Raw genomic sequence first — 19158 nt, 5'->3', positions numbered from 1 at the left:
AAACAAGTGGGGAAAGTAGAAACAAGACCAAAGGATTCTTGTGTCCTAATGCTTTTATGGAGAATGTCTAAAGAGAGTACAATATGTGCTGACCTACAGGCAAGGCATTTTGGAAGCTCTTTTTAAGGAAGGGACAATTGCTTCCCTTTGAGCACAGTTGTTAGAGTGTAGTAAAGAGAGCTTTTTTTTTTTTTTTTTTTTTGAGACAAGGCCAGACATTGATACTTAACAAAACAGGGCTCCTAAATCAATCTCTTCGGTAATAGATGGAGTAGGGATACTACAACCCTTACTTTCTGGCATTAAGTGCAGCTGTGGTTGTATTTGGCATTGGCAGCCCAAACCTTGGCAGAAATTTCTGTGATGCAGGAGTTTGGGAACGTGGGCAGGGGGCTGAGGGACAGGGAGCATGTGAAATTTCTCTGCCGAAAACAGGGGCACTCGAGGAGCATCTTGTGGGGACTGAATCTTTTGCTCCCAACTTACGATAGTTCTCAGGGGGCTGGCCTGAATTAAAAGTAAAATGAATTCCACACCCGGGAGACCAAGATGTCCTTTATGGTTTCCAGCATTAGCTTGGGACAACGTCTAAGTCTTATTACCAATGTTCCTCTTTGCCTTCTAAGCTCAGCTGGCAGAGATAGCATGTTAGCTCCCATACTGAGGAAGGTTATGGAATGAAAGACAGGGATCAAAACGTGGGAGAGGCCTTTTTCCTCCCCGTAGACCAATGTTATCTTTTAATTTTCATCAGTGTTATGACTGTGGAGGAGGGTAAAAAATCAAGAAAAAGAATGGAGGAAGCTGGCACTTCTAAAATGACTTCCAGACCTATTAAAACATCAAAGCCAAAATATTCCCCCAGGAATGATGACAGTTTAAAGGAAGACATTTCAAGAAATGTTTTTCTTCATATTCACAAAACCTAAGCTCCCCATCTCCATAGCATTCTGTGTTTTTATGTGTTTTAGCAGCTTGTAATGACTTCAAAGAAAAAGTAAAATTATGAGCATATATTGTTTTTAAATTGTATTTTAGATTTTATATATTTATTATAAGATTCTATATATTTAGATTTTACATACAATATATATTATATATTATATTACATATGTATAACATATATAATCTAAAACATAATCCTTAATCATTCATTATCACTCTAGTCTTATCCAGTAGGGACAGAATAAAATTTGAAGTTGTCATGCATATTAAAATAGATAAAGAACACTTCTACAGGACTATTCTTTACGGGAATATTTTTTATTGTCACAAAAATGTTTCTAACCACTGGAACACAAAAAGGCGCACAGATACAAAAAAGCTATAAAAGATTCTGAGGACCTTTTCTGAGTAAAGAGGAAATCTACCTCTAGAGAAACACACACCTCTTTTTAAGTGTATAGCTCTGTGTGAATTCCTTTCAAACAAAAAGAGAACAGTGATACAGTAAAAATCAAACAGAAAGAGCACAGTGATACAGTAAAAATCAAATTTTAATCAACTTCTCAATGCATAGTAAGGTTAATAGGATAAGCAGTTTTGAGCTCCTGGTAGACTTATGAATAATTTCCCGACATTTTTACATTAGAAAATCCAGTCATCAAATATCTCAACTTTGTGGGGAGAGTTTGCTCTCCAAAGCATGCTGCAGTTTTCACAGGAATGGGGGAGTAAGTGTCTCTTCTCTGCCAGTACCCCCTAGCAAGAGTGGAAGGGTTTCATCCTCCCCAAGGATCCATTTGTGCCCTTGGCAGTGGGAGTACCTAAATAGATTCCTTCTTCTAAGGCCTGTGTGAGACTAGAAATCATGATGGAAGCCAAGTGGTCAGGAGTACAATATATTTGGCATTACTGTCCCCAGATAGACATATACAGGCCAGACCATGTGTACTGATAGGCCATGCAAGAAATATGGTCACCATATGTTCAGATTTCCATGTTTTCCTAATTCTATTTCCTCTCCACCTTTCTTTAGCAGTTTATGGTTGCTTTTCATTGACAAATTGCCAATTCTTAATTTATAAAACAAACTAAGTGTAAAGTCACCATAGTGAGGAAACCAAAACAAAGGAAAAAATAAAGCAAAAAGAAATACAAGATCAAAATATTTCCCATCACCGAGGCATGATCTGTTTTCAAGCTTTGAGCCACTAGGACACTCAAGGGGAGCAAACACTACTCAGAGGTGACCCGACTACGATATTCTATGTTCTCTATCCATGTGGCTGGGGTGGGGAATGTGGGAGGGATACTTGTTCAATTTACAAACAAGCCAGCTTTCTAAAACAAGTGCAAAGGAACTGATAGGTTACTGAGCATTTTTAGAGAGCACATTTTCTTACTCTGGCTTTATCAAAATAAAAAGAAAGCATCTTGTATTAGAAAACCCCAGGAAACTGCCCAGTCTGCTTTAGTATCTAAATGTCTAAATAGGATCTTATGAAAGTAGTAAGCAAGTACCTTTCATTTGAGGTTCTCTCAACTCCCCAGATACTTCGAGCTCTCTCCCAGACTGTCCTTTTAAATCTGCCATCAGCTAGAGGCCCCAGCCCCAAGGCCAAGTCACTGCCCTAATTGAGGATTATGAGATTCTCTGTTCAAGATTAAGTACTTGCCTATTCTGACTTGCTAAAACTTTATTTGTCCAAACCCCAACTCCCCTAATTGAAGATAGACTTGATTTTACAATAAAAGCAGTTAAAAGGCTTCCCGTATCATAAGGAATTTTCTCCTTTCCTGTAGCTTACCAATGATATTAATCTACCCAAGAATATTTGCTTAAAAGGAGATGACCAGAACAAGGATATGGAATAGAATTTGCAGAATTGATTGTCTTCCCAAGTGGCTTGGTGCTTGGGATAGTGTCCCCAGTAAGGGTCATAAGCACTGGAAAGGAATGCTTCCTTCTCCAGGCTTAATTTCTACCGCTAGTCCTCATGACTGGCTGATGGGGTGTTTTGATTGGTATCAGTCCATCCCTGAGAGTCTCTGGAAGTACTAGTAATGTCAAGGTCTTCGAGCTACAGAAATAAAGATCAGATCTGATTTCAATATCTTCACTAAGGCTGGGATACCGTGAATAAAAGAAGCCTACTGGTGAAGAGCCAGTTGGTCAATAACACACTTTGGCCTCACAGAACACTTTTGTTCAAAGGTCATTGAACTGTGTTCAATCAATATTTTATAATCTCTTCCCTCCTTGCTTCACCCTTTCTTCCTTTGCCCTCACCATTCCCCTAACATGCCAAGAATATTCATATCTCTATCTTTTCCTCAAATTGTTCTTTCTGTTTGAAAGAGTTCCTTATGACTAACTATATCTGAGAAGTAAGCAAAAGAGAGCTTTTCCCAATGGTGCCCAGTCCAGGTGTATAGAAGGAAAGCGGTGCCATTAACTGAATTGAGATGCAGGCACAGTGAGGAACAGATCTGGGAGGGAAGGAGATAGTGGAGATAATAAACTTGGGGACCTGTTGTGTCTTTTAAGTATCTATAAAACATTTCAAAAGAGAGCTATGTAGCAAATAATTCAGGCAGAGTTTGGGGACAGTGATAGATACACGAGAATCATTAAAGCAGTGACAGACGAAGAGATTTCCAAAGGAATGATAGTAGAGGGAGAAAATAAATAAGATGAATGAAGACAGCACCTTGGTAAATGTATGAAAATAGGGCACACACAAAAAATATAAACAGTATAATTAAATTCCCCCCAAATGAAGAGAGCAGGCAAGTAGGAGAACCAGAAGACTTCTTGGTCACAGAAACCAAGGAAGGATCAATAATGTCAAGTAATAACAAGATGCAAAGCAACAAAAGAACTGAAACAAAAATCATTAGATATGGTCATTAAAAGATTAAGTAAACCTTGAGTAGGAGGCAGCCCAGGTAACCCTGGAATGGGACTGCCTGGGTTTGCATCCTAGCTGAAACTCTGTGACCTTGGGCAGATTATTCTCGCCTCCATGTCCACATTTATAAAATGGAGATCACGATAGCACCTACTTTGGAGAGTTGACATGAAGATCACGTGAGCGACCATGTTTAAAGCGCTGAAACCACCGCCTGACACAAGCTCTACAAGGATGTTTGCCGCTATCATTGATTATTATAAGATTTCAAGGAGTCAGAAAGCAATACATAGATGGCCAAGCATATTAATCTTTGAAGAAGTGTGGCAATAAATCAAAAGGGAGAAATAGGGCACTATCTTCAGTAGGAAAAAGTACAGGCACTTTTCCTTTGACTTTCCCCTACAACAATACTAAAGGTAAAAGAAAAGAATATCAAATTCATGGATAGTTACATCAATACTAGTAACATGGAAACTGAAGTTCTTGTCAAATACTGGAAAACACCACCAAAGTTCTTATGGGTACTTCTAATCTGACATTTTTAAAACATGGAGGTCAACAACACCTACTGGTCTGATTTGCTTAAGGTATATTTTTATTTCCACCCACTCTGTGATTATTTACCTCGGTTAATCAAATAACTATCAAGTATAGTCCTTTCTCATTGTCTCTAATATGGTTTCAAGAAGTAATTGTTGCATTATAATAGATTTGTAAATAAAAAATTCACTCTTTCCAGAGAAACATTATAGAATAACTAATCTAAACAGCACATGTTATTACATTAAGTAAGAACAAATTATGCTTCCCCAAATAATTTTACCTTAACTCTGGCCATAATCATCTCATAATTAGTAAACAAAATAATTCTTCTCTTTAATTATATAAATCCTTATATCTGTGAGTGAGAAGTAGGAAATAAAAATTTATTATAAGGAATGTAAGGCACTTTTTTAAAATTAAAAATGACTTTAGTTTTTAGTTTTCCCAGCATTTGGTGTCTTTCTGCTAATACAGTATTCTGTTGTATTCTTATTCCTTACCCTTACAAAGCTTCCATTCACATCAAAAGTATGTTCAAGACCCTGACCTTGACCATGAAAGTTCTCTTTGTCTGTATGATTACATCTGGTAGAACTTAGCTGGCCACCTGCTATCAATTATTTTATTTAGTATCATAGAATATTTTGGCCTGTTCCACAGAGCCTTTCAAGTAAAGTTTGGTTGGGATTTTTTTGTTTTGTTTCTTTCTTTTTTTTTTTTTTCTTTTTTCATTTTGAAGAATGAGAAACTAAGATAACAGGGAAAGATTTTTAATTTTTAAGCCCATTAATGACTCACATTTGGGAAAGGAAAACAACCAGGATTTTCACAAGCAAGTTACCAATTGACTATATTGGGACCAGCAGAGGCCTGGTAGGCATGGTAGGTCTTGTAAGTCACGGTTTGCCAATGTATCTATATCATGTTCCGTCAATCATTCTATCAAAGAATCTTAGTCCAACAGTGAGCTCCCTTTTTAAAGGACATTTTTCAGTTTCCAAGAATGTGCAAGGACACAAGTTTAACTTGGGAAGCAAAACTAATAAACACGATTGATGAAATATCAGCCGAGTGTCCAACAGCACTGGGAAACTGTCCATAAGTGCAGTCAGAGTGGGGAAAAAGGACATCAACAGTAAGGAACAGAAGTGAACATCCACCTGACTGGAAAGGTATTAAGGGTGAGGAAACTCTCTTGGTAGCAAAATTCCATGCAAGAAAAATCCCAGCAGCCAGTTCTGCCCAGAGAGAGCAAAACCGGGTGCCTGGGAGGATCCCAGTCACTGGCTCAAGCACACACCTGCCTTTAGATAGGCCAATTTCAGTCCATACACTTCTCGTTTTATCTGGAACAGAAGACTTTTTTTTAATGACTTGACACCTTTTATAACTCTAGTAAATTTATAAGTTACAACAGAAATTTCTCATATGGCAACCTAATTACTGGACTCAAAAAAAAAAAAAAAAGAAAAAAGAAACATAAAAATGTGTGTCCTCCCTAGAAAGAAATTCCTGTTCTTCCATGGTTTATTATGTGTAGTTACAGACTATTTTCCAAAGATGTTTGTGCTTCCGGTCTTCTCTCCCCCAGAATTATGCTGCATGTAACACCGAGTCCTATGTGGCCCCAAAGAAAACTGCCCACAGTCTCCCTGGTGAGGGGTAACCGCAGCTGCTGCCTGCAGAGCCTGGCCTGGGGAACAGACCTGATTGGGGCCGTGTGTACTGGCTACACACCTGAAAGTGTCATCCACCTTCCTAGATACTGTTGTGGCTCACTGCAGGTGTTTAATTCTATTGATAAATTGACTTTAAAATGACATAGCTGATTAAGCCATTTCCAGGAAATTAAAAAAAAAAGAGGATGGGTTTAGATTAGATTGAACATCATAGAAAAAAACCCTCTGCCCTGCATCACTGCCAATCTTGCCAATTGACTTGCTTTGTTGTGTGTGGAGGGGTGGGGGCTGGCCAGCCTGACGGCCACTCACCAGTTCTCTGGATCATTGACGTGGCTATAAAGAGTCCCCCCACGCTCCTCAAGCCTGTGACCGCTCACTCCACACCTAGACCTGCAAGGACCTTGAAGGACACTTCATAAACTCTATTCTATCCCCCATCACGTACCTGGGTTGATCCGAGCTGCTCCTTTTTGGTTACTGCTTATTCCAATTTTCTATTCAGCCTTTCATTCTATGACCCAACTGATGAGTCAGTAGAAACCGCACAAATAAATCCTTTAACGCTCGAATGTATGTGGCCAAATTCAGTGAAGAATATTGAACAAGTGCTTAATGTGTTTCCTATAGTTAGCTGCCACACAATGGTTGTCATTTTTAAAAGGTAAAAGGGAGAGGGAACGGTGGATTGAAATTCTGTTCCTTGATGCAGAACAGACACTAATAACTTACCAGAAAAGTATTCGGTTCTCACACAGGTAACTCAAATTCCTATAAATAAACAAGCGTGTCAACCTTGTTACCTTTTTATCTTAATAGTGGTACCAGGAAATAACTTTTCTAATCAAGGAACACCAGTCATTTGAACTATGCCAATGAAATCTAGATTTCTTATTAAATTTATTAATATGCCTCATGACCAGACTACAGCAAATAACAAGTGTTTTATATTACTGACTCATTAAGAAAACATTTTACATGTCCATTATGGAGGCGTGCTATAGTCATCAGTAAATGTGGGGTCAAAATGCCTCACAGTCAATGTATATAATATGTATATAATTACAGCTTCATTATACAAGAAAAATAACAGAAGACAAAGAATGTTTTTTCGTATCATTCTAATCTTGGCTCTTCCTCAATTTAATGTTAGCCTAATAATCTCTCAAGGCCACTTTCATATTCTGAAAATGGGGAGATTAGACTAGATGCTTGCTTAGACCTCTCATAGCTCTAAAAATGTCAATGAGTTTAGATTAAAAAAGCATAAATATCTAAAGTCATGGGAATAAAAAGCAGAGCATAAAAAATAGTCAATAATATGGTAACAGTGATGTCATGGGAGAGATGGCAGAGAGAATGTTTCTTTTTTCACTCACTACCTGTGGTGAGCATAGCATAATGTATAAACTTGTCAAGTCACTACACTGTGCACCTGAAACTAATGTCACATTATGTGTCAACTATACTCAAATTAAAAAAAATTTTTTTTAAACATAAATTTCTAGACAAGGTAACTTAGGCTAAGCATTGAATAACTATAGATATTAAGGAGGTTCAGAGTAGAAGTCAATCACGGCAGCTTGGCCAGGGGAAGACACCCAGAAGGAATGCAAAGCAGACCAGGCTCAAAGGATTGAAGTTGGATGGGGTGACTGGAGACTTGAACCTGCCTACTGAGGTGAGGTGATACAGAGCTACATCAGGTGCTGGAACCAGACTGCTTGTGCTGAGGGGACCAATGAGCCCAGCTGAAGGGAGAGAATTATAGAAGCTGAGATGAAGCTGTTATGAAGAAGCTGTTTCTTTCACATCATGCTAACTGCTTAAGTTACTGGTACATAATTTTTAACTGAATATAAATAAAAAGCCAAATCTTATTTCACAATAGAGCATATAACCTTCACTTTCTATTGAAACAGTTACACTGGATTCTTCCTATTTTTTTAAAAAGTCATTTATTTTATTTTAGAGAGAGATAGAGCAGGGGGAGGGGCAGTGGGAAAGAATCCTCAAGCAAACTCCCTGCTGAGTGCAGAGCCTGTCACAGAGCCCTACTCGGGGCTCAACCCGGGGCTTGATACCAGGACCCTGAGATCATGACCTGAGCTGAAATGAAGAGTTGGACATTTAACCGACTGAGCCACCCAAGGAGCCCCGGATTCTTCCTATTAAGTAAAGGACAAAAATACATCATTCAGGGAAAATAGTAATTTTGAAATTAGATAAAGGATCTAAGAAAATAGGCATGCATGTATTCCTTTTCCAAGCCCAAATAATTCCCCAAGAAACTAAGAATATGAATATCAGATTCAACTCAAGAGTTCTGCACTGATAGGAGATTTCGTCCAGGATTTCTGGGTCTTTAACCACATAAGGTCAGCTCCCTGTGTCCAAGCTCCTCTCCAAAAGTGAAGATTGAAGATTTCTATGCTACTTGTTCAACCCTTGCTGACCTTTCAGTTAATAAGCAAGCCCTAACATCTGCGGGAGCTTTAGCCCCACCCTTAGTCTGGCTGCCCTGTGGATGTTATGCACTTTGTCCCAAGTGAACCGCTGGAGATCTGTTTGCCCTCGAGCTTCACGTTTATGTCTGAGCCCTACCGTGTGTGTGCACCATTCACATGATAGGGCTTCTTCTCTTATTCCTAGTCGCTACTCAAGTTTCCCTACTGATCCTTGAATTTTACGCTGAAATCCAATCTGCTTGTCTGGGGCTCTACTCACCTAACTTGTGGCAATCCCCTATTTCAAGAGCAATCATATAAAAGACTAGAAGTTTTCAATTGAAACAGTCTCCATTGCTTCCAGTGATAGCCCCATCAATGTTTATTCGGGCACTCCCAGGAAGCAACCCTCCGCCCGGCTCAACAATGGTTTCAGGTGCCCATTAACAGAACAAAAAGTTCTTTAATTGTCCCTTAGCTCCCAGCAGATTCCAGGATCTATTTCCACTGTTAGTCATAGTCTGTACCCCAAATTTGATTGTATCAATAGCTCTTTTAAGGTAGTGGGAACTTAATGTCATTTAAGAATGGCTCTGGATCTCAGTGTGACTCTCTTAGGAACTCTAAAACACTCTGTACCTTATGCATTTTTTTTACTGCTGTATAAAAATTACCATAAACTCAGCAACTGAAAACAGCATCCATGTATCTCACAGTTCTGTGGGTCATAAGTCCAGGTGGACTTAGTTCTTTCATAGAGCCAAAATCAAGAAGTTAACTGGACTGACTTTTATCAGAAGACTCAGAGGAAGAATTCACTTTCAAAACCATTCAGGTTGGTGGCAGACACTCCCTTCCCTGGAGCTTTCGGTCTGAGGTCCCTTTCCTTGCTGGCTGCCAACAAGAGTGCACCCTCAGATCCTAGAAGGAACCCACGTACCTTGATTCCTGGCCCTCTCCATCTTCAAGCCAGCAATGGCACATCAAATCCCACTCATGCTTCAAATCCCTCTGACTTCTGCCATCAAGCAAAGTTTCTGCTCTTAAAGCCTCATGTGATTACATTTAGGCCCACCTAGATAACCTTCCTTTGCTCAGGTCAACTATGTCTATGCTATGGGTTCAGTTGTGTTACCTCCCCCACACACACACCAAAAAAAGGTATGTTTAAGTGCTATCCCCCAGTACCATACAGTGTGACCTTATTTGGAAATAGTGTCTTTAAAGAGGTAATCAAGTGGGGCACCTGGGTGGCTCAGTCGGTTAAGCATCTGCCCTCGGCTTGGGTCATGGTCCCGGGGTCCTGGAATCAAGCCCCAAGTCGGGCCCCCTGCATGGAGGGGAGCTTGCTTCTTCCTCTCCCTCGGCCCCTCCCTCTGCTTGTTTGTGCTCTTGCTCCCTTTCTCTCTCAAATAGTTAAAATCTCTTTTAAAAAAATCTTTAAAGATCTAACTGGTGTTCTCATAAAAAGGGAAAAATTAGACATACAGACTGGCACAGAAGGAAGAGACGTAAGGATACATAGGGAGAATGTCCCATAAAGACCGAGGCAGAGATTAGACTGTAGTCCAAGGATCATCAAGGATTGCCGTCCTCCACCAGAAACTAGGAAGAGACAAAGAAGGATTCTACCCAAAGTCTCAGAGGGAGCATGGCCCTGCCCACACCTTGATTCAGACATCTAGATTCCAGAACTGTGAGTTTCTATTGTTTTAAGCCATCTAGTTTGTGGTGCTTTGTGACAGCAGTCTTAGCAAACTGATATATCATGTTAACATAACACAATCCAAAGAAGTGATAATATTCAGAGGTTCCAGGGATTAGGGTGTGTGTGATGTTGAAGAACTTCCCAAGAAGCTCCCTACCATACTTACTCTATAGCTCTTCCACAGACTCTGAAGATCCTGTGTTCTGAGTTCCCCTGGCATCCCCTTCTCAGACCACACTCCTTTTCGCTCCCAAGGCAGACCACAGATCCACTGATTTTCTTCAACTCTTTATTGAGATGTAATTGAAACACAAAAAACTATACATTTTTAATGTATATACTTGATGACTTGGGACATATGCAAACACCTGTGAAATCATCATTACAATCAAGGTACTAGATATATCCATCACCTCCAAAATTTCCTGTGTCCCTTTGTTTTCTTTTGTGTGTGTTGTAGAAACATTTAACATGAGATCTACCTTCCTAACAAATTTTTAAGGGCACAATGCACTATTGTTAACTCTAGACACTCTGCTATACGGCCGAACTCTGGAACATACTCATCTTGCATAACCGAAATTTTATACCCATTAAATTCTTCCTTGGCTCAGAGTATTTTTTTAACTTCCTTAAACAGACTTCCTTTTAGTAGACTGAACTGGAACTATTACTCCCTCCTAGCAAAACCCAAGAGAAGACACAGGAAAGGCCCCTAAATTCTTTTTCAGGGGTTCCATCACCAGAAGTTGGAAAGACAGTTATGTAATTCAAATACCAGGAGCACTTTAGGTAGTTCCAAAGTGCTCAAAGTAGCTTTGTGAACAAAACCCTAAGGACGACTCTGGATTACACCAGAGGAACACATGCACAGCTAGTGCATTAGGGAACTACTCCTCTGTACATAGTCTACCAGAGGTACAGCTGCTGCAAAAGCTCAACACGATGTCTTCATGAAAGCAATTTGTTCTTACTGACCTTACTTGTTTAGAACAAAACCCCGAGGTCTGAGCATCGTCTTCCCAATTCCTAGCCCTCTCAGTACATCTCCTCTCCCTCTCAAAGAAGGAGTGATTTCCCTGCAGCCACTCAACCCCCTGCAGTGGATAACACAGACTTTGAGAAAGCTAGGATTCCCGAGGTTTCTCTTGATCTCCAGATACTCTGTCCTGTCATCTCCTATCTAAACACAGATTGCTCCTCTTTCTACACCTTTTCTCTCACTTTGCAACACTGCTCTCTCTTCCTTCCCCAGGAGAGTTTCTGCCAAACATTTTCCCCATATATAGACAACTCATCATACTTTCTGAGAGCCACAATATCCATTCATAAGCATGAAATACTGTAGGCTCAGGGCCCAGAGATCAGCCTTGACCCAAAAGCCTTCCTCAGTAGGCGAGAGGGGAGAGAGCCAACAGCCTCTGTCGAGTATCAGGCCCGAAAAGCCTGCCAAACACAGCCCATTCTGAACTGGTATGCGAGCAGAGAAACTGAGCAGGTCTTTCCAGCGACTCAGACTGTAAAACATACTGCAGGCAGGAGCAGAAACCGAAGGAGTCACCCGGGGCAGAGGTGATAAGCCTCAGTCATGACACAGAGGAAGGCAGGACTGAGTAGAAGCCACGGGAAAAGAAAAATAAATAAATAAAGGTAGTGTGAGAGTGGAAGGGAGGGAAACGCAGAGACAAAAGCGGAAACTGCAGAACGGTAAGGTACCCGGAAGAGGAAGCGATGGGTTCCACCTCTGAGGGCAGAGACCACAGGGTCTTTGCCTCCCGGGTGATGACTGCAACAATCATGATGAGCAGTGCAACTGCCACGTAGGCATGCAGAACCAGTGTCCTTAGTTTCCTTAAGATCATTCCCCGCCATCTAAGGCTATGGAACATTTTACTTCATTTTTTAAATTGTATTTTCTTCCATGTCTTATACCCTCAAATGGACTTCGGCTCTATTACATAGTTTCAACTCAAGTTATTATGTGTCATATAAAGAACATATACATGCCACCATGACTTGTCCTCTTAAGAGAAACACTACTGATATTCTAAGGCAGACTTGGATTTTATGTGCAAAAGCCAAGTTACCTATGAGTAAGTTCAAAGCGTTTCACCAAAATGTTACAGTATATGAACGGAAAAAGTATCTTCCTACTGATCTCCAACTATTCTCTATGTTGTAGTTGGACTGAAATACTTTATCAGCCATACCAGAAGTGGAAATTCCAGGCAGATGAAACCTGCAGTGACTCTTTTTTAACCTCTTTCCACTCAGCCACAAAGAGCATGAGAATATATTCATGGCTTAGCATATAGACATAGAGTAGTGAACTTGACCCCAGTATTTTATCTTCTTTTATATTAGGCTACAGTCTTCTTCTAGACATAGTATATAACACTCTGACAGCATTTTAAATTTCAACTTACCTTCTAAACACTAACTGATTATTTAACTACTTAATTGAGGGATTCTAGTGCTTATCCATTCAACACTTGCCTAACCAAAATGCTGGTTTGTGCTCATTTATGCATTCATTCAAATATTTATTGATGGTTTCTATGTGCCAAACACTGTTCTAGGAACTAGAACAAGGCAGGCAAGAGCTCTGCTTAGGAGACATAGACAAAACAAATACTTGAATAAGTCAGAAAATTGACAAAGAATGGAATAAAAATGATTATGTATTAAGAAACATTATGTGAGGCAGAGCAAGATGGCAGAGGAGTAGGAGACCTGGATTTCGTCTGGTCTCAGGAATTCAGCTGAATAGGGATCAAACCATTCTGAACACCTACGAACTCAACAGGAGATCGAAGATAAGAGTAACAATTATCTGAACAGAAAAGCGACCACTTTCTGGAAGGTAGGACGTGCAGAGAAGTGAATTCGAGGCGATATTTGGGAGGATAGACGGTGGGGGATAGGAACTCCGGCGGCTGCTTCTAACAAGTGATAGAGTCGCGGAGCACAAAATCGGAACTTTTAGAAGCCGGCTCCGCGGAGGGACGTCGCTCCAGTGGCTAAGCGGGGGGTGGAACCCTCGCGGGACAGTGTGGTCTCAGGACCCTCGGGGTCACAGAAAGACCGCGGGTGCTGAGTGCGGCAGAGCTCCCAGGTATCGGAGCGGGGAAGCCAATGCAGAGACGGAGAGGAGGCGCAGGCTCTCACCTCGGGGTTGCCATAAACTGTGATCCGGGCCCAGTTGGGCCACTGCTCCTCCAGCAGGGACCCAACAAGCGGCAGAGCCGGGGAGACTCCCCTTCCTCCCCGGGGAGGAGCGGCGCGGAAGCGCACCGCAGGGATCTGCCAGGTTTGGAGACTCCGACGGGGTCGGGTGCCAGACATAGAAACGCTCGGTCACAAGCTGGGTGAGCACGGAGTGTGGCCGGAGACCGGGGACATGGGAACGACTGCTTTTCTCTGGGGGCGCACTGAGGAGCGGGGCCCCGAGTTCTCAGCTCCTTCGGGCGGAGATTGGGAGGCCACCATTTTCACCCTGGTCCTCCAAAGCTGTACCAAGAGCTTGCAAGGAACAAAAGCTCCCGAGAGCAAACCCAAGCAGATTACTTAGCCCGGACTGGCAAGGGCGGGGCAATTCCGCCTCCGGCAAAGACATTTGGGAACCACGGCAACAGGGCCCTCCCCCAGAAGATCAGCACGAACAGCCAGCAAGCCAAGACCAAGTTTACCCATCAAGGAGAACGGGAGAACTCCAGCGCTAGGGGAATACTGCATAGAGAATTCATGGCTTTTTTACCATAATTCATTAGTTTTTCAAAGTTAATTTTTTTAACTGTTTTTTTTTTTATTTTTTCTTTTTCCCTTTTTCAAACAACATCTTATCAATCCCTTTTTTTAAAAAAAAAAACTTTTGGGACGCCTGGGTGGCTCAGTTGGTTAAGCGACTACCTTCGGCTCAGGTCATGATCCTGGAGTCCCGGGATCGAGTCCCACATCGGGCTCCCTGCTCAGCGGGGAGTCTGCTTCTCCCTCTGACCCTCCCCCCTCTCATATACTCTCTCTCTCTCATATTCTCGTTCTCTCAAATAAATAAATAAATAAATCTTTAAAAAATTTAAAAAAATAAAAAATAAAAAATAAACTTTTTATTTTTCATTTTTAGAGTCATATTTTTATCCCTTCATAGTAGTTACCCTTATTTTTGGCATATATATATATATAAATGGTTCTCTCTTTAAAATTTTGAGATACAATTTCTTCTAACAGATCAAAATATACCCTAAATCACTAGTGTATGGCTTTGTTCTATTCTCCTGCCTGATCACCTTCTCTCCCTTTTTTTTCTTTTTTCTTTTTCTTTTTAAATCTTCTTTCTTTTTAAAAAACAACTTCTTATCAATTCCTTTTATAAAATTTTTTATAATTTTCATCTTTACAGTCATCTTCCATCCCTTCATTGTATCAACCCTTATTTTGTACATATATAAGCCTTTCTTCCTTTAAAATTTTAGCAGGCACTTTCTTCTAACAGACCAAAATATGCCCAAAAGCTAGTGTGTGGCACTGATCTATGCACTAGCCTGATCATATTTGATCATACTCTGGTTTTTTTTGTTTTGTTCTGTTTTTGTTTGTTTTTATCTTTTTCTTTTCCCTTTTTTTTTTCTCTTCTTTCTTTCCCTTTCTTGTCCCCTGGTTTCAGATCTTTTCTGATTTGTATAGAGTATATTTGCTGGAGACGTTGTTAACCTGTTAGCATTCTGTTGTCTCATTCATCTATTCTCCTCTGGACAAAATGACAAGACGAAAAAAATCACCTCAGCAAAAAGAACAAGAGGTAGTACCGTCTGCCAGGGACCTACTCAATACTGACATTAGTATGATGTTGGACCTAGAGTTCAGAATCATGACTTTAAAGATACTAGCTGGGCTTGAAAAAATCGTGGAAGTTATTAGAGAAACCCTTTCTGGAGAAATAAAAGAACTAAAATCTAACCAAGTAAAATCAAAAAGGCTATTAATGAGGTGCAATCAAAAATGGGGGCACTAACTGCTAGGATAAATGAGACAGAAGAAAGAATCAGCAATATAGAAGACCAAATGATGGAAAATAAAGAGGCTGAGAAAAAGAGAGAGAAACAACTACAGGATCACGAGGGCAGAATTCGAGAGATAAGCGATACGATAAGATGAAACATTAGAATAACTGGGATCCCAGAAGAAGAAGAAAGAGAGAGAGGGGCAGAAGGTATATTGTAGCAAATTATAGCAGAGAACTTCCCTAATGTGGGGAAGGAAACAGGCATCAAAATCCAGGAGGCACAGAGAACCCCTCTCAAAATCAATAAAAATAGGTCAACACCCCGACATCTAATAGTAAAACTTACGAGTCTCAGAGACAAAGAGAAAATCCTGAAAGCAGCTCGGTAGAAGAGATTTGTAACCTACAATGGTAGAAACATTAGATTGGCAACAGACCTATCCACAGAGACCTGGCAGGCCGGCCAGAAAGGACTGGCATGAGATCTTCAGAGCACTAAACGAGAAAAATATGCAGCCAAGAATACTATATCCAGCTAGGCTCTCATTGAAAATAGAAGGAGAGATAAAAAGCTTCCAGGACAAACAAAAACTAAAGGAATTTGCAAACACAAAACCAGCCCTACAAGAAATATTGAAAGAGGTCCTCTAAGCAAAAAGAGAGCCTAAAAGCAGCATAGATCAGAAAGGAACACAGGCAATATACAGTAACAGTCACCTTACAGGCAATACAATGGCACTAAATTCATACCTTTCAATAGTTACCCTGAATGTAAATGGGCTGAATGCCCCAATCAAAAGACATAGGCTATCAGATTGGATTAAAAAACAAGACCCATCGATATGCTGCCTGCAAGAGACTCATTTTAGACCCAAAGACACCCCCAGATTGAAAGTGAGGGGGTGGAAAACCATTTACCATGCTAATGGACACCAAAAGAAAGCTGGGGTGGCAATCCTTATATCACACAAATTAGATTTTAAAACAAAGACTGTAATAAGAGATGAGGAAGGACACTATATCTTACTTAAAGGGTCTATCCAACAAGAAGATCTAACAATTGTAAATATCTATGCCCCTAACATGCGAGCAGCCAATTATATAAGGCAATTAATAACAAAAGCAAAGAAACACATTGACAACAATATAATAATAGTGGGGGACTTTAACAACCCCCTAACTGAAATGGACAGATCATCTAAGCAAAAGATCAACAAGGAAATAAAGACTTTAAATGAAACACTGGACCAAATGGACTTTACAGACATATTCAGAACATGCCATCCCAAAGCAACGGAATACACATTCTTCTCTAGTGCCCATGGAACATTCTCCAGAATTGATCACATCCTAGGTCACAAATCAGGTCTCAACAGGTACCAAAAGATTGGGATTATTCCCTGCATATTTTCAGACCACAATGCTTTGAAACTAGAACTCAATCACAAGAGGAAATTCAGAAAGAACTCAAATACATGGAGGCTAAAGAGCATCCTACTAAAGAATGAATGGGTCAACCAGGAAATTAAAGAAGAATTAAAAAATTTCATGGAAACCAATGAAAATGAAAACACAACTGTTCAAAATCTTTGGGATAGAGCAAAGGCAGTCCTGAGAGGAAAGTATATAGCAATACAAGCCTTTCTCAAGAAACAAGAAAGGTCTCAAATACACAACCTAACCCTACACCTAAAGGAGCTAGAGAAAAAACAGCAAATAAAACCTAAACCCAGCAGGAGAAGAGAAATAATAAAGATCAGAGCAGAAATCAATGAACTAGAAACCAAAAGAACAGTAGAACAGATCAATGAAACTAGGAGCTGGTTCTTTGAAAGAATTAACAAGACTGATAAACCCCTGGCCAGATTTATCAAAAAGAAGAGAAATGACCCAGGTCAACAAAATCATGAATGAAAGAGGAGAGATCACAACCAACACCAAAGAAATACAAACAATTATAAGAACATATTATGAGCAACTCTATGCCAGCAAATTAGATAACCTGGAAGAAATGGGTGCATTCCTAGAGATGTATCAACTACCAAAACTGAACCAGGAAGAAATAGAAAACCTGAACAGACCTATAACCACTAAGGAAATTGAAGCAGTCATCAAAAATCTCCAAAACAAAAAAAGCCCAGGGCCAGAAGGCTTCCCAGGGGAATTCTATCGGACATTTAAAGAAGAATTAATACCTATTCTTCTGAAACTGTTCCAAAAAATAGAAATGGAAGGAAAACTTCCAAACTCATTTTATGAGGCCACCATTACCTTGATCCCAAAACCAGACAAAGACCCCATCAAAAAGGAGAATTGCAGACCAATATCCTTGATGAACATGGATGCAAAAATTCTCACCAAAATACTAGCCAATAGGATCCAACAGTACATTAAAAGGATTATTCACCACGACCAAGTGGGATTTATCCCTGGGCTGCAAGGCTGGTTCAACATCCGCAAATCAATCAACGTGATACAATACATTAACAAAAGAAAGAACAAGAATCATACGATCCTCTCAATAGATGCAGAAAAAGCATTTGACAAAGTACAGCATCCTTTCTTGATCAACTCTTCAGAGTATAGGGATAGAGGATACATACCTCAATATCATAAAAGCCATCTATGAAAAACCCACAGCGAATATCATTCTCAATGGGGAAAAGCTGAGAGCTTTTCCCCTAAGGTCAGGAATGAGGCAGGGATGTCCACTCTCACCACTGCTATTCAACATAGTATTAGAAGTCCTAGCCACAGCAATCAGACAACAAAAAGAAATCAAAGGCATCCAAATCGGCAAAGAGGAAGTCAAACTCTCACTCTTTGCAGATGGTATGATACTGTATGTGGAAAACCCAAAAGATGCCACCCCAAAACTGCTAGAACTCATACAGGAATTCAGTAAAGTAGCAGGATATAAAATCAATGCACAGAAATCAGTGGCATTCCTATACACCACCAACAAGACAGAAGAGAGACAAATCAAGGAGTCGATCCCATTTACAATTGCACCCAAAACCATAAGATACCTAGGAATAAATTTAACCAAAGAGGCAAAGGATCTTACTCAGAAAACTATAAAATACTCATGAAAGAAATTGAAGAAGACACAAAGAAATGGAAAAACATTCCATGCTCATGGATTGGAACAACAAACATTGTGAAGATGTCAATGCTACCTAGAGCAATCTACACATTCAATGCAATCCCCATCAAAATACCATCCACCTTTTTCAAAGAAATGGAACAAATAATCCTAAAATTTGTATGGAACCAGAAGAGACCCTGAATAGCCAGAGGAATATTGAAAAAGAAAAGCAAAGCTGGCGGCATCACAATTCCAGACTTCCAGCTCTATTACAAAGCTGTCATCATTAAGACAGTATGGTACTGGCACAAAAACAGACACATAGAACAATGGAACAGAATAGAGAGCCCAGAAATGGACCCTCAACTCTATGGTCAACTCATCTTTGACAAAGCAGGAAAGAATGTCCAATGGCAAAAAGACAGTCTCTTCAACAAATGGTGTTGGGAAAATTGGACAGCCACATGCAGAAGAATGAAACTGGACCATTTCCTTACACCACACACAAAAATAGACTCCAAATGGTTGAAAGACCTAAATGTGAGACAGGAGTCCATCAAAATCCTAAAGGAGAACACAGGCAGCAACCTCTTCGACCTCAGCCACAGCAACTTCTTCCTAGAAACATCACCAAAGGCAAGGGAAGCCAGGGCAAAAATGAACTATTGGGATTTCATCAAGATAAAAAGCTTTTGCACAGCAAAAGAAACAGTCCACAAAACCAAAAGACAACCTACAGAATGGGAGAAAATATTTGCAAATGACATATCAGATAAAGGGCTAGTATCCAAAATCTATAAAGAACTTATCAAACTCAACACCCAAAGAACAAAT

Source organism: Zalophus californianus, chromosome 3 (genome assembly GCF_009762305.2).
Source record: "Zalophus californianus isolate mZalCal1 chromosome 3, mZalCal1.pri.v2, whole genome shotgun sequence".
Taxonomy (NCBI): domain Eukaryota; kingdom Metazoa; phylum Chordata; class Mammalia; order Carnivora; family Otariidae; genus Zalophus; species Zalophus californianus.
The sequence above is the reverse complement of the archived record's forward strand: the minus strand, read 5'-3'. Positions refer to the sequence as shown.